Source organism: Sciurus carolinensis, chromosome 2, assembly GCF_902686445.1.
Source record: "Sciurus carolinensis chromosome 2, mSciCar1.2, whole genome shotgun sequence".
NCBI lineage: Eukaryota > Metazoa > Chordata > Mammalia > Rodentia > Sciuridae > Sciurus > Sciurus carolinensis.
This window is the reverse complement of record NC_062214.1, coordinates 1049219-1064864: the sequence shown is the minus strand read 5'-3', so window position 1 is coordinate 1064864 and position 15646 is coordinate 1049219. Positions and strand designations below refer to the sequence as shown.

At 46.4% G+C, this 15646-nt stretch overlaps 1 protein-coding gene across 6 annotated transcripts in view; it reads right to left on the bottom strand.

The window, feature by feature from the left end:
* Positions 1-15646, bottom strand: part of Dido1 (death inducer-obliterator 1) — a 49376-nt gene that overhangs the window by 30227 nt on the left and 3503 nt on the right. For 2 of the 6 annotated variants that reach the window (XM_047541551.1, XM_047541557.1), the window contains exons 1-3: positions 9637-9775; positions 1238-1442; positions 237-344 (exon numbers count right to left, since the gene is read on the bottom strand). The gene's annotated coding sequence lies outside the window, so the exon portion shown is untranslated. Of the gene's footprint in view, positions 1-236; positions 345-1237; positions 1443-1845; positions 1898-9636; positions 9776-15646 lie in introns of those variants that run through there. The other 4 variants (XM_047541553.1, XM_047541552.1, XM_047541554.1 and 1 more) reach the window with 3 other exon arrangements.

Here is a 15646-nt window from a genome sequence, read left to right as displayed (position 1 = left end):
ACCCAATATGGTGACACTTCCGACCAAGCCTATCCTGGACTCCGGAGCCTTAGCCTGGGTCCTCCCCAGGGATGCTTGTGAACTTTTTATTCTTGTCTAAAATGAGAAAACTGGAAAAACAGGGCTGGGGTGTAGCTCAGTGTCACGGTACTTGCCTGGCATCAGCGAGGCCCTGGGTTCCACCCCAGCACAGGGCAGGGACAACACACACAACGACACTTAGAGACAGGATATACCTTGAGAATTCTTTTCCAATTTGTCCAGGTTTTAATCACATTTAAATTTAAATGACAACTCTGAATTCATGCCATGCTCCATCCTAAGACTGGTATAAAATGATAACCCTAAAAATGCAAAATATACAAAATTTGAAAATTGCCAGAAATCTAACTTTTTCTTCTTAGCAGATGTAGTCTCATCTATGGATCCTGCCTGACAGTGACTCCATCACCCTGCAACCCTGACCCACACCCTGTTTAGTCACCCGAGGTAACCCCAACTGCCCAGGTACCAATGTCAATTTAAAGTCAGAGCACAAACTCTTGAGGATACGTGGGCACTGAGGACTTGAGTGGTAGGCACTGTGCTGACTGTAACCGCCCTTTCATTCTCACTGCGAACATTTTTAGGAACATGGTTTTCCTGCTTTTGCACCAAGTTTATACCAAGTTTTAACTGGTACTAGGGATCAAACCCAGGGCCCCAAGTACCAATAAGCACTCTATGCTGCTAAACAAGCAGCCTACTACTGAGCTGCACCCTAGCCCCAGGGTAGAGCAAACCTGCTCTATGGAGTGTTGGGTCCTAATTTCCACACAGCCCCTGGGATTTTTACTCAAAAAGCAATTTGAGAGGCCAGTTATCAGCCTTCCCAGAAAGGCTCATTAGTGCAGTCCTTTCCCCTCCGGGACCCCAGGCAGCTCAGATGGGGTCTGACAGAGACTCTGGTGCCTGCCTCCATGTGAATGGATGGCTTTCTGCCAGAAGGATTCTCTTCTACAAAATTTAGCTCTTATCAGAGAACATACAATATAAGTGTAAAGGAATGCTGCATCAAATTCTCAACAGATGCTTAAATATTCATCTAAAAATCTTTGGCTAAATTCTAGAATATTTCAAATAAATATGAATACTACATTACATCTCCCTTTACAGATAAGAACACTTTACGAATAAGAAATATAAGCTTATTAAGTGAACATTTTGTTGCTAGTGTTTAACATAATTGATGCTTTACCTGCCCCAGTGAAGAAGGCTTTTTTTTCCTGAAATCCTAAATGTGACAAGGCTTGGCCGGCAAAGACACTTGGTCCAGCCAGTGGCCAGGCCTGGCTAGGCCTGACCAGGCCGCAGTCAGGTCACTGCTCGCTCACTCTCCTTCTCAAGAGAATTCAAACTTTCAACAATCCAGACGATCAAGAGACGGCTACCGAAGTAAACTCCTAGAGGAAAATAAAAAACAGGTTACAGATCTTCAGTAACTGTAACTAAACCACACATTAGTAATTAAGAAAAAAATCAAGACACCAAACTTTCTAAGTTACCTGTTATGTAACCAAAGAGTGGAGAGGCTGAACTACAAAATTGTTAAAATTATTCAAAATTCCCAATATCAGAGTTCTATTATTTAACTAAAAAACCTTAGAGTCAGAAGGCTAGCGTTTCTGTTTACTGAACCTCAAAGCAGCACAGTCTATAGATGTATATTACAAACAAACATTTCTGCTTCCATATCCATTCAGCACTCACTCAGACGCCTATTCTCTCTCGACAGGTTCTCCAGAGCTGCCTCCCGCCCCCAGCTGTGGCCCAGAGCCTGCTCTGGGAGCAGAACCCACCTCTTACCTCCTCCTCTGCCTGGCTCCAACTGCCTTCCCTCTAACTGTGGTCTCCCTGGTGACCCAGAACAAAGGACAAACATTCTACCTCCTTTAAAGGGACAGTGACATTTAGCCCTCTATTCACATGACACCATCACAGACACGGCTCTCCTTCATGAGAAACCCAACCTCCAGACGATGGTTTCAGGAGTTCAGAAACCACTTCTCAAGAGGAAAACACGAACATTTACAAAGGCAAAGAAAACCAAAAGTTCTCAGGAATGAAAGATCGCTTAAGAAAAAACTTCAGTTCAGGGCTGGAGTGCACCTTGGTGGCACAGACCCTGCCTAGCATGCCTGAAGCCCTGGGTTCAACCCCCAGTACCACAAAAAAAAATAAGCAAACAAGTCAGGCACGGTCACTCCCATAATCCGAGCAGCTCTGGAGGCTGAGGCAGGAGAGTTCAAAGTCAGCCTCAGCAATAGCAAGGTGGCTAAGCAACTCAGTGAGATCCTGTCTCTAAATAAAACACAAAATAGGGCTGGGGATGTGGCTCAGTGGTCAAGTGCCCCTGAGTTCAATCCTCGGCACCACCCTCCAAAAGTAAACAAAGGATATTTTGAAAGAGCAGATCACCTTATATCCAAACTGTTAAATTTTTACTAACACAGAGAACTAAATGTAAAAGTTCAATTAATCTATAAGATAGAAACATACGTAGATATATCAAGACAAAAGTAAAAACAAAACATATGCCTAAGGTAAAAGTTAAAAAAAAAAAAAAAAAAAAAAAAAAAAGCGTTAAGTTTCTATGTCAACCTATTGTGCAGTGGGCAGAGCTTCACAGCACATCACAGCGAATGTGGCCACAACACTGTAGCTACATACTAGTGACAACTTCCTCCCAGGAGAAAGCCAGGCATCTCTCCAGGTGGGAAAAGGACACTGCAGCTGAACACTGATGTACTGAATTTATAATCATCTTTCTACACTTCTAAGCATGTTTTTTCTCAGTGAAAACTTCTCCATTTCACACTAAACACCAACAGGGAAATGCTGTGAATATGGGCATTAGCCGTACCCCTGCCAGTCAACGCTCCTCACCAGCTCTGCTAGCCAGTCGGCACGGTCAGGAGTGGACCCTGCGGTTTCCCTCAGTTGTAGCTCCCAAACTGCTAGTCTCAACTGATACTCCAAAGAGCTTATTTATTTATGCACAAAGTATTCACTTATATTTCCAACATTTTCAGTATATACTTAAAAAATAAATCCATTACACATTAACACTTTATTAATGAAAAAATGCTATTTCTAAACAATCACAAACTAGTGCTGAATGGTGTTTCGTATTTTTACAAATCCCTGGCTTAATAGAAGACAGTTGAATTTTTTTTTTTCTTTTTTCTTTTTAAACACTGCTGAGGACAGAACCCAGGCATGCTCTCCAGGACTTTTTGCCTTTGGAGACAAGGTCTTACTAAGATGCTTCAGCTGGCCTAGAACTGGTGGTCCTCCTGTCCAGCCCTCCCAGTCCACAGCTGGATCTTCCTATGTGCTCTGCAGTCTATCTGCTGTGCAGAGTTTTAGCTGAAATACCTGAAGAAAGCCCTGCCTTACACAGTATGTCATTAGAAACCGGAGAAATGTTTCAATAATCTTCTACCTAATTGTGGGCATTCATTGACATTACACAAAATCTGGACAAGTAGCACTTTCATAAAAGCAGCTGCAACATGGAATCTGAAACCAGATCAATGAATGTTTCACTTTCTTACATTGAAACCTACTGGTCTGTCTTGCACTTTAAGTACATCTTTACTGGGGAGTTGTTTTCTTAGAAAACAGTGGCATGAGTTTCAGGCAGAGGACACAAAAGAAATGCATTTGTTAATGTCAGCCGGCATCTCCTCGAAGTCTAACTATCGGGCAGGGATCACAAGCACAGTAGCAAATATTAAGTTTTCTCTCGAAAGTGTAAATTTTATCTTTACCAACAAATACTGTCAGCTGCTTTCCTTGAGACCCACATCATTCAACTTGGAGAAAACACCTGCCAAATAACTGGTGCGACAGCCGCCCATTTCTGCTGAGAAGGTGGCTGGCTGGCTCAGTTCACAGTACTGGCTCCCAAGGGCTGCTCCTGGAGAAGCCCACCTGTGTGGATGCAGAAGTGCGTTAGGTGCACTTGCCATCTCTTCACAGGCCAGGTTAAACTGATATACGACTAAGGTTGATGTTTATAAAACTAATACTTTCACTGCTTCATCAAAGGACATTCATTCTTAAGGGAAACTGGCCTATTTCAAAGGTGCAGTGCATGGTAAGAAATACAGGGAGCTTTGCACATGGGTCCAAATGTCAACTTGGAGGAAAAGGCTCATCACTGTTGAAAGTTTTTTTTTTTTTTTTGGGTGCTGGGGATCGAACCCAGGGCATTGTGCTTACAAGGCAAGCACTCTACCAACTGAGCTATCTCCCCAGCCCCTGTTGAAAGTTTTGACCTTAGCTACAGGGAGGGCTGAGGACCCCCAGAGGTCCAGGAACATACGTGGACATGGCTACATGTCATTCATATTAGTCTAAGGACACACTGGGAATGTGCAAAGCATGTAATAATAGCATTGATGTTGCACACACACTTCCTCCACGAAGGTTCAGCAATGATCTCCCAACTCCATTGGAGTCCGACGCGGCCAGACGCTGGCTGCCTGACCAAATTTTTGAAAAACCCTCTTAAAATCTTATTTTATACTATTACTTAAACATACCCTCTCAAAATGTCTTATATTATTACTTAAAAAGGAACCTTGAATATTATAGTGATGCATGACTTTTTAACCCACATACATCTAAATGTTCAACTTTGCTTTAAGTGAATAAGGAAAGCAAGTCCATCTACAAGAATCTAGTTCCACACACCTGAGAATATGTGATCAATTGCTAAGACACCTTAAAATAAGTTATAGAACCATGGCGAAGTTACCATATTCATTCAAGCCAAAAAGATAATACACAAGTGCAAATTTTGCCCCATTTGGTGGCAAAACTTGTTTTTCAAACTTCATTTTCCCCTAAAGCAAAACTCCAATTAACATTTTTAATTCTGAAGCAATTCTATCCTGCCAGTCAGAAATCACACCCAATGCTTATATTAACAAAACCTCATTATTTTGGACTCTGTTCAGAACTTGTAAACTGTGGCAGACTAAGCCGAAGTTTACATTACTTATGTGTTCTACTAAGGATCTTCTGTCTCAGCAATCCTTTATAATGTGGATGAAGAGAGATTGAGAATATGTTAGCTGAAAGTTCTTTTCTAAAAACAAAAAGAAAGACCACCGAGAAAGGGCTCTTCTACAACTCGGTTTTGCTTGTGGTACTAGGGATTGAACCCAGGGGCACTTTACCACTGAGCACATCCTCAGCCCTTCTTATTTGATTTTGAGAAAGTCTTACTGAGTTGCCCAGGCTGGCCTCCAACTTGTGATCCTCCCTCAGCCTCCCAAGTAGCTGGGATTATAGGCCTGTGGCCAGTGTCACTGAATCCAGCTACAACTCAGTTTTTATTAATGGAATACTCAAATAATAAGGATGTGTCTAGAAATTTCAGAAAAGCAAAAGTTTCATGTCCTCTTGCCTCAGTAGCAATTGTGTGCAGTCGACATGATACCTGCCCACAGGCTGCTCTTCAGCCCGCTTCTGGGGCCCCCAGTTTGTAGCAGCAAAGGTCATGCACGATCATCATTTGTTAAGGTGAGGTTTGGGCCCATAAGGGAAACCAAGAGAAAAATGCTTGGAGACTGAGGCTGTAGCCAGGCCCCAACCCACACCCCTTGTCTCTGGTTTCTGGCACAAGCAAAGGTTTGTGACCTCAATGGCAACTCAAGTGGGAATTTTAACTGTTCAAGTGATGGCTAGGAACCACAGACAGTAAGGTGTCAGGCAAAAGAAAAATGCAAGGGTTTCACTGCTATCTGTTCAGAAGTAGGCTACAGAGTCTCCCAAATGGCCACTTGGGCTGGGCATCCCTCCTGTCTCTTCCATACTGTCCCTGAGACACCATGTCCCTGTACCAGGGTGAATGTTGCTCTTAATGAAAGGTCATCACCAAGCCTGAGCGGTCACTACAGTGTATGGGTTCAGATACTCATCAGGAATTCTAGAGTTGACAATGCGTCCTAAGCGCACAGGAGGATGCCAGGTTTCCAGGACAGTCCTGCATTCAAATGCAAAGGACTCCAGAGATTCCGGGATCTGTAGCTCTGGGCAACTCTGATCATGGGGTCTCCCCCTTCACTGGCCACTGCCCTCTCAGCACCCAGGACTAGCCCTTACCCAGCCCCTCCACTAGCACAGCTCCAAGGGGATCCACGAGTTGTGTATAAATGAAAAGCACACCCACAGTGAATGCAGCAAAGTGCCAGTGTGCACAACGAAGGTGTGCTCCAGGCAGCAATGGGGCCACAGCAGGAATCCTGGTCTCACTGAGCCTGAGACAAAGGCAGCCTGCAACTCGCCTCACTGAGAAGAGTTCACATTGAAATGCACCTTAGACTGATTTCATACTTTTTCCAAAAAAACAAGAAATTGGTTGAGCCCATGAGCACAGTTCAAAGACACTACCTATCTTCTTGAAAGTAATGCACTTCGGATGTTTATGACCAACTATATTTTACACTCTCGTTTCCCAAAATAACAGGACCTTCAAAAGTAAATTCTTAGAAGGTGGTTCAGGTCCCCTACTACTCCCCAAATCTAAGCCATTTGCACAATACTAAGACATTATGAGACATTATGTGCCCTGTCTACCATCACTCACAAGAGGGTGTGGACAGTTCTCCGGAAGCTTAAGAACAGGGACGTGAGAATTCAGCTGCTGTCAGCCAGACAGATTTGCAAAAACATAAATGTCATCTTTCCCATTAAATATTTTGGACTTGGGAAGTAGTTCCCATAAAATGCTATTTATGTTAAAATGCAAAGAATGTAAAGGCTGATCATCCTAAGAAAAAGTTATAAAATGAATTTAAAAATTAAATGTCTCCTCTGTGGCATCAACATACACAGCCTAAACAAGAACTCTTGGGGTTTTCAGGGCTTTGAGGAGAATGAAGAGGTCTGGAGTTCATCTGAGAGTGGCTGGTGTGGGGCACTGAACTCCACAGACAGGATTTGAAGGGGCTGCCCCTCAACTTGCCCAGAGTCACCTGCCCCCTATCCCTTCTGTCAGGACTCCGAGGACAACAAAAACTGCTGCAATACTTGCGTTTTCCAGACCCCCTGTTTCTGGTGATGGCTCACTGCGAGGGCTCTGGATGGCTGCCACCTAAGTTCAGGTTGTAACTTCCCTCCGGCGCCGTGCAAGGAGGAGCTACATCTTAGGGAAGCATTGGAGTTTCAGGCCACAGCACTAGAGGTCTTGGAAACTCAAACACCAGGAATGGACTGTTTTTTGGCTGGACTCTTCCTTCCTTCCATGGGGTTGGGGAAGGACAATACCTATTTATCTGTTGCAGGGTAGGGGTGGAGGTGGAAGACTGGAACTTATGCGAAAGGAGTTCTGGCACAAGTAAGATTTCCTGTATCAACTCTTACAGATCCATGAAGTGCTGAATTTGAGAGTTAAGCCTAAGAAGCAACTTCCTGTATTCAATGCACAGGTGGCAGAGAACCAGAAAGGCTATTTTACTACTTGAGAAATGCTACAAAAGAGAAACTACTACTGTGGGGCCTTGCTGTTTCCTTCAAGTGATTTTTACTAATTTTGTGTACTTCAATTGTGTTGATGTAGTCTTCCTTGTGTATCTGATATGACAGCTCTGAGTGCAAAATAAGAGAAAGATTTATAATTTTAAAAAAATTTTTAATGAGAAAACACTATTTTAAAGTTACAATCTAACAAATCCAGACTCCTGAGCCAGCACCTATATGGTGAGGACCTTAGAGCTTCTGAGAACAGCCCTCTTGGTACAGGTTCCAGTTCCTGGTCTTGCCCCTGTAGACAGCAGTCCCCAGTGCCCAGCACCATAGCAAGACTCTCTCCAAGCCAGACATTTGTGGGGTGGGAGCTCACAGAGCAGCCCATGCATGAGGAAGCAGGTTCCCAGACTTCAGTTCTAGCTGCAAGCACAACCTCTGAGGGTGTTCCTAGTGCACTGAGCCACACTGCCCCATAGGTTTTCTGAACCAATACTATATCAAGTGCTAAATCAGTATGGTGCTTGGCAAGTGTGCAACAAATGGCCAAAGTCCCCATCAAAAGGACAGCACAAATGTTGGTGAGAGCTTGCAGAACAAGTTCTCTAAGGTTGTTTCTCCAACAAGTACTTACCAAAACCTCTCATGTGATGGGCATAGGGGACAAAGGTGTCATCCCTGTCCTCAAGGAGAGGGTAAGGTTGCTTTCCTTTTGACAAAGCAAACTCATGAGGACATGCACAGGTAGGTTTTCCCAAAAGATGACAAAATGAACACAACTAACATTCACCATAAGATGACTAGAGTGAAAAATATCATGAAAACATCCATAGGGTAAAAGTCAAGATCTAAATCAAAAGACAAGCATCCAGCATTCAGAGCCATAGGAGTTTCAAAACGTGGGAATGCAATAGCAGGGACAACCAGCCCAGGCAGAAGCCACATTCTCTAAGCATTCACGGCCACCACACACACTCACGGTCACCAACAGTATTGTAGTATGGGGCTCCTTTCTGGTGTCCTATTTTCACACATTGTTTAATTTTCTATATGTATATTATCTTTATAACCAAATCACACAAAGCCAGTTTTATTTTGTAAAAAACTTACTTACACTACTCACCCCCTTTCTGAGACAGGGTCTGGCTAAGTTGCCCTGCCTGGTCTAGAATTGGTTGGGACAGAAAGATCCTCCCACCTCAGCCTCCCCAGTAGCTGACACTACAGGGGGGCGGGCTACTTTGCCATTTTAGAAAGGCATGTGCTGATTCATCTTTTTATAAAGATATGCTAAATACCACTTAAATATCTCTATCAGCATATGAATCCGAGTACCTAGGTTCTGATGCTCAGGAAGAGAAATATCTGCCTTACAAATTACCACACAAGACAACTACCACCTAGTGATGTTTGATAGTCACAGCTAGAGAATTCTTAAAAAACAGGTGCGACTACCAATTCAACTTCCCTTATCAATTTACCCTCAAATTTACTAATCAAGAGAACAAAACAAAGCCTGGGCAACAGACTGTCAGAGCAAGCATGTGCACTCGGACCAAGCGAGCTCCGTTCAGACTTTGGGCTTTGCCCTCCTCCTTCCCGACGAGCTCGCTATCGCTGGCTGATAATCATGCAACTCCGGTACCGGAGTCGGCCTGCACCATCGGACACCAGCCGGAGACTGCTAGGGAGCCCGGGGCAGGGGGCTTTGCGAACGACTTGGGCGCCCGCCGGCACAGGAGGGAAGGGCCTCGCCCAGGGTGCGCGGGCGACGGGCAGGGGGCCTGGAGGCACCGCCCCGGCTCTTCAGGGCCAGCGGGAAGCGCCAGCACCCACGGGACGCTCGGCCTCCTCGCCGACCCCGCGCCGCGCGAAGGCCAGCAGGGGGGCGACCCCGGCCTTCCGCCCGCGGCGCGGCCTCGCCCAGCAGGGCCCTCGCCCGCCCGCCCGCGCCGCCCGTGATTCAGCTAATCGCGCCGCCCTCTCGGGGCGCCGCGCCGGAGCAAGACCGCCCGCCATCTTCTCGGCGGCAGCGGCGCCGCGCGGGCCCGGCTGAGCCTCGCTCCCGAGTACGGCCGGCGCGGCGCCCGCCCCTCCGCCGCGCCCCGGAGCACTCACCGCGGCCGCCGGACTCCCGCGGCCATTTCCTGCGCCGCGGCCCGGCTAGAGCGCGCGACGGGCGGGGGCCGGCGAGACGCGGCGGGGCAGAGCGGCGCCCCCGCGCGGCAGGCGGAGACCGGCCAGCGAGACGCCGCGCGGGTAGAGCGGCCGCCGCGCAGCCACGCCGCGCCCCGCCCAGCTCCGCGCGCCCGCCAGGTCCGCGCAGCCTAGAACAACTGCTTCCGCCTCGCGGCTGGGCTGCGCGCCCTAGGGGGCGGCTCCTTGGGCCGCCCGGGCACTTCGCTCCTCAACGCTTTCGCCAGCAGGGACCCCGCGGCAGCTGCGGGGGAGAGGATCAGGAAGGAAAGGCCCAGGATTCCCTTCCGCTGGCCGCCCTTCTCGCCCTCCAGCACCCAGGGGTGTGCGCCCACGGGGTTGAGATGGACCAGTGTACGTTTACTGTCGAGAAGGCACTGAGGTCTTGTGGGTTTTCAACCTTCCACCTAGCCTGCCTTCATTTAGCTAACTGGTGACACCCCATCATTTCTGTCCCCAAATGTCTCAGGAAACACAGGAGTGGGCGCATTGATACCTGCGTTGAGAGCAAGCCCCCTGCTTCTACTTCGCTGTGAACAGCGACTCAAGTCTTGGAAAGAGTACCCTGGCCAGGTGTTGGTCCCTCAGTGAGAGCAAAGAGGTGTAAAGTGTTCAGCAAAAATGCAAATGACTCCAACGCTTCCATCCATCCATGAGCCAGGGGCCTGGGAAGCCGTAGTTTCTAATAAACATCTCCCAAGATTACAAGACCCGCCCATTCCTGAGACATCTCCAAAAGAAAACTTAGCTATGGATGGGGACGTTAACTTAGTGATAAGAGTACTTGCCTATTATGAACAAGGTCCCGGATTCAATCCCAAGTACTGGGCAGAGAAAAGAAAACTCTGATGTATAACCAAGGCTGGTTTTTGCTGGTGTGAGCCATTAGAACCAGTGGAATCTGGCAGGGAAGTACTCACAGCCCTCCCTTGAGTGTGCCTCCTGGTAGAGGAGAGAGGGTTTTTGCCCCCAGAAACGGTACAGTGGGGAGTTTAGCAACCACACAGTGGGGGCGAGAGAGTAGCTCAATGTTAGTGGACACGCCTAGCGTGCCAAGAGTTTCATCCCCAGCACACACAGGCAGGTAGTGTGACCTTGGGCAAGCAGTTGGTAGAAAGGGGACTCTGATGGGGGAAGGAGGAAAGCCACAGGAGGTCTCGCTGGAGACCCCTGGAGAGTGGCTCCAGGAGAGTCTCTGGTTGGCCTCTAGCTTCTTTATAGGAAGCAAAACCAGCAGCAAATTCTTGATCCAACAGGGTGAGATTTCAAAAGATTTTAACTCTGGGGTGCAGTTTCAGGCGGGGCATTCAGAGAGGAAAGAGGACAAGGGGGAAGCACGGAAAACTTAAACCTGTACAACCAAGTGAAAGCAGGGGAAAGGCAAGAGCTGGACTGCTGCAGCCCTTGGGGCCTGCAAGGAGACTGACTACACCCCTCCCCCTTCCACCCTCAGAAGTCGCTGGGATGCTAGGCGTGGCCATCAGGAGCGGCTAGTTTGGGTATTTAAAGTTGAGCCCTACTAGCCAAAATGAGTACTTCCTCCTAACCTTATTTCAAAGTAAAACTCAGGGGGCAAAATGAACAAATTCCAGTTGTCTTGAAAAATTCTTCCCTGAACGCCCTAATCTAGCAAGAAAATCCCAAAGTTGAACCAACACGTGGCATGGAGGCCAGGCAGGAGCTCCAGGAGATACCTGCTGGTGGTCAACACCCACAGAGGTAGTGGGCTGGGGCCTGGTCCAAGTTGCTTGCCTCTCTACCCTTAATGCAGGTGGCTGGGGAAGGGGTGTGCGGGAGGAGGGGAGAGGAGGAGGGGAAGTGGGAGGGTGAAGGAGCATGGCAGGGGATTCCAGTAGCTGCCTGGCCCTGTTGGCCCTTCTTCCCTGACCTGCACTCTAGTTGGGAGGTACCAGGCAGCAGGCAGGACTCCCCCCCACTGCAAGCACTCAGGCAGGCAGGGGCAGCATTTGATCTCACTGCTCAGGCCACGTCTACCTGTGGCAAGACCTTCACGCACTGCAACCCAGGGTCCCGGCACTCAGGCTGTGCCCAAATCTTGTGGACTCACAAAAGTGCATGAACAGGTAATTACAAGGCACAAGACCATTCCCCAGGGACAGGAAGCACCCCCCCCCCCCACCACACACACACACCCAAGGAAAAGACAAATGAACCTAGCACACTATCCAGGTATCCTCAGGGTAAAATAGTGCAGTATCTGACGTAACTTGCGCACACCCTCCCGTATACCTTAAATCATCTTTAAATGACTTGTAATACCTAATCAATATAAATGCTATGTAAACACTGTTACTCTGTGCTGTTTAGGGAATAATGACAAGAAAAGAGTCTGTACATGTTCAGTATGGAGCAATTTTTTTCCTAATATTTTTGGTCTACTTGGCTGAGTGTGTGGATGCAGAACATGTGGAATCAGAAAGCCATGTGTATTTTCTTACTGTCAGTGAAAGCTTAAACCACTTTGTTTTGTTTTACTTTCTAAGAAACTGGTGAGTTTTTATTACTTTTACACTGTGTAAGACCAGCTAACGTGGTGATGAGGATGAAGCCAGAGCCATGCTAGGTGAGCCTCCACCTCTGAGCTGCACCCCAGCCCCACAGGCAGACTTACAAAGCCTACCTGCACAAGCAATCAATTCACAATCAGATTCACTACTCCTTCCCCCAAAGCAAAACAGATAAGCATGGTCTTTGGTTCCACTTAAAAGAAAACAGTAGGTTAAGGCTCTAGCCAGATCTTTGTCCCTCAGCAGGGCAGATACTGCCTTTGTGCATTACTGAGGAAGAGCACCCTCAGAAAGGGCAACTTCACAGCAAGCACCAGAGTGAGTCTGGTTCAATGCTGCTGAGACAATGAGCAAACTGCCCAGTAACAGTACAGAGGGCAGTGCATGAAATAACAGGATTGGCAGGACTGAAAAGAGCAAGAAAACCAAACAAAGAAATCCAAGGTAAAACCCGGTTCTGGAAGTTAAACTTTGTGTTCCCACCCCAGACCTAGAGAAAGTCAGCGTGGCATGTGACGGTGCTACAGGGTCCAAGGAAGAGTTGAGATTCCCAACTTTGTCTCTTAGGAAAAGAATAGGAAAGGAAAAGGAAATAAGATGGGAGAAGGGACCCCTCCATTAATGCTGTGCCAAATAATTTACATACACTGAATGTTTGTGGCTTGCATATGTGCACTACTAAAAACACAATGTTCCTTCTAATTAAGCTTTTCTTTTAATTAGAAGAAAAAGGGGTAGATCTTTGGCCTCTTATTCTCTGGAGGTTACTCAAGACACGGCAGCTATGGACTCAAAAAAACAGTATCTACAAGAGGCAAAAAGAACTGCACATAAGACAGAGAACTGAATCCAGATGTACTATCCCCAATTCTACCACTTCCCCGAGATTCTTAAACAGTGTGTCAGTGTCTTCGTATCTCCTATAATAAAACCCTGTTACCTAAATGAGTGCACAAAACCAGATGATTGCTTCTGCCTCCCAGAATGCTTCATGTTACTGAGATGCCTGTTTTCCTTTTGAGTTCAGAGAAAAGTAAATACAGCCAGCTTCAGAAGAAAGTGATGTTTTAATTAGTATAAAACATGAAAAAACTATTTCCTATTAGTTTTATCTCAACAATCTTTAAAGACATGGATCAAGTAAGAAGACCAAAACTATAATGCCTTTCGCTGAATTTGACAGAAAAGCAGTCTAGGAGCACAGTGGCTATGCCCTTCCAGTTCATACACCAGCACATGGGGCAGAGGAGAGGGAGAGGTGGTCGTGGGCACTGCAGGAGCCCCTGAGCCCCAGCAGGTGAGAACAGACAGAAAGGTGAGACTTGGCAAAGGAAGACTCTTGATTTACATGTAAGTTCTAGACACAAAGAGGCCTTCCACCAGCCTGATGCCTCCCAGCGTGGCGGCCGGGGGTGGGGGAGACACCTTAGGGGGAAGGGCGGACCACATTTGTATGGTGACGGTTAAGGGTCTTTGTTTCTCAAATAAAAACACTTAAAAAGCAAGAGACTTTTTGAAATCAGGTCTAAACAATGACCTTTCGGAACAGGAATACAGGTCGAGCATTCCTAATCAAAAAATCTGAAATACAGAATGCTTCAAAATCAAAAACTTTTGAGCTCTGACATGATTCTACAAGTAGAAAATTCCACATCTGACCTCACGTGCTGGGTCACAGTCAAACGCAGACACACTGAATACTATATAAATTACCCCCAGGGTATGTGTTTAAGGCATATACATGAAATAAAAATTAATTCTGTGTTTAGACTTGGTTCCATCCCCAAGATATCTTAGCATTCGCACACGTGTTTGCAAATATTCCAAAATCCAAAAATATCCAAAATTCCAAAACACTTCTGGTCCCAATCATTTTGGATCAGGGATACTAAACCTTGCTGTATAAATTAACTGTTCTTGCTTAGCTCAAGAAACAGGGTGAGACTGAACAGCACATTTGCAGGAAAGTCACAGGAATAAAAGGAGTTTGAATGGTGGGGCATCCAAAGGAACCTCAAGGGGCTCTAGTTTTATTCTGAATCTCAACAAAAATCACCTTCCTATATCAGAATCCTGTTTGAATTCCAACTGAAACAACTGCTTCTAAAATTCAGAAACTGATGTGTTCACAGGAGAAATAAGATTGACACAAATCTGCCTATGGAAGTTGGGAGGTCGATGACACTTCCTGTTCTGGCCACACAGAGAATGAAGAGCTGGACATAATAAAGTTTCTCTCCACCCTATAAAAAATGACCATTTAAAGAGTAAATGTGTGCTGGGGTGCAACTCAGTGGTAGAGTGATTGCCTAGCATGCATAAGGCCCTAGGTTTGATCCCCAGCACAAAAAGAAGAAAAAAACTAAATGTGAGAGAATGAAAAAGATGACAAAAAGCAATAAAATTAAAAAAACCTGCCTCATCGCTACTCAGTGCTTCTACCTCCCAGACATCTGATCACAACAGCTGTGCCCATGCTAAAAAAAATGCTTACAATATATACGGATATAGCTATGCACACATATGTGTGTGTGTGTACAGATATATTTATATAATGCTAATTTTAAAAAATCACATCCAAAGCTAATATGTGTATATCAAATCCTGATCAGCCAGGCCATTCTATAAAACTCAATATGCAACTGTACACAGAAAGTATGTTGACTAGGTAAATTAAGAAACTACCACTCAAAATGGTGTCTGTTTAGATTTTCCCACAGGATTGCAATAGCAGGACCACCTCTTCCTCAAGGGCACAGTCCTTTCAGGAACAGCATGCTGGAACCAGTTTGTGTCCCAACCCCAGAAAGCACTAAAAGGGACCTTTTTTATTTCTGACAGTCCTGGTAATTGAACCCAGGAGCATGTTAAGCAGGTGTTCTCCAGCCTTAGGGGTTAAAGGTGTTAAAAAAGAAGAAAGAAAGGGAGGGAGGAAGGAAGGGAGGGAGGAAGGGAGGGAGGGAAGGAAGGAAGGAAGGAAGGAAGGAAAGAAGGGAGGGAGGGAAGGAAGGAAGGAGGGAGGGAAGGAAGGAAGGAAGGAAGGAAGGAAGGAAGGAAAAAAGATATTACTGCTGGGCACAGTGGTACACGCCTGTCATCCCAGCAACTTGGAAGGATGAGGCAGGAGGACCACAAGTTCAATGCCAGCCTGGACAACTCAGCAACTCTAAAATAAAAATAAACCCCTGGATTCAATCCCCAGTATGGGGTAGAGGGTAGAGAACTATCCTTACCCAACCAGAGAGATAGATGTACGATCAGTGCTTCAGGGAGAGGGAAGGGAGACCATATCACGCTCCTCTAAAATGCTCTGTGAAGTCTTGGTTCTACACACCTGGTGCCAGAATATGTGCAGCAGAACAAATAACAGCAAAATCATTCCTGCTCCTTTCAACATCTTCATG